Below are 955 nucleotides of genomic sequence, written 5' to 3'. Positions count from 1 at the left end.
TGAAGGGCGCGGCCGGGCGGGTGGGGCCCGCGAGGGAACAGACGTCGCCTTTGGGCCGGAAAGGAACAAAAACGGCCGAGTTGGGCAAATGTTTGCCACGGGGCTGGCAGGAGGAGAAGAGCTCTGCCCCTTCCTCAGGAAATAAACCCCGGCCCACAGCAAAGCCACCGCGTCACGGGCAGGGACGGAGAAACCATCACCGGGTGGTGCCGTGGGCGAGGAGCGTCCTTGTCATGGCATACGAAAAGAGAAATGTTATTACTATCCACGTGAAGAAAGCATGAGTGCAATGATCATTTACACAAGTCACAAAACGGCCACAGGACTTAACACACCACGAGGGAGAATTGACATTAATGCGCTGGGAGATGGGCAATTCCCGAAAGGGGAAGCGAGGCGAGACCTCACGCGCTTATCGTTAACGTGGTGAGCAGAGGTTACAACGCAGTATGGGAGAAGATCATTATGTGCAGCTATTCATTATCCATCCATGGTTTTAGCTGGGAAGTAATGTCACTTTAGAAACATGTTACCTGCAGCCCAGAAGGCCAACCATACTCTGGGCTGCAGCGGGAGAAGCGTGGCCAGCAGGTCGAGGGAGGTGATTCTGCCCCTCTACTCTGCTCTGGTGAGACCTCACCTAGAGTACTGTGTCCAGCTCTGGAGCCCTCAGCACAAGAAGGACATGGAAGTGTTGGAGCGGGTCCAGAGGAGGGCCACAAAAATGATCCGAGGGCTGGAGCACCTCTCCTATGAGGACAGGCTGAGGGAGTTGGGCTTGTTCAGCCTGGAGAAGAGAAGGCTGCGGGGAGACCTGATTGCGGCCTTTCAGTACCTAAAGGGGGCCTATAGGAAAGATGGGGAAAATCTTTTTAGTAGGGCCAGCTGTGACAGGACAAGGAGTAATGGTTTTAAACTGAAGCAGGGTAGGTTTAGACTAGATATAAGGAAGAAA

Source organism: Egretta garzetta, unplaced genomic scaffold (assembly GCF_000687185.1).
Source record: "Egretta garzetta isolate BGI_Z169 unplaced genomic scaffold, ASM68718v1 scaffold61, whole genome shotgun sequence".
Taxonomy (NCBI): Eukaryota; Metazoa; Chordata; class Aves; order Pelecaniformes; family Ardeidae; genus Egretta; species Egretta garzetta.
Note: the sequence above shows the minus strand (reverse complement) of the source record.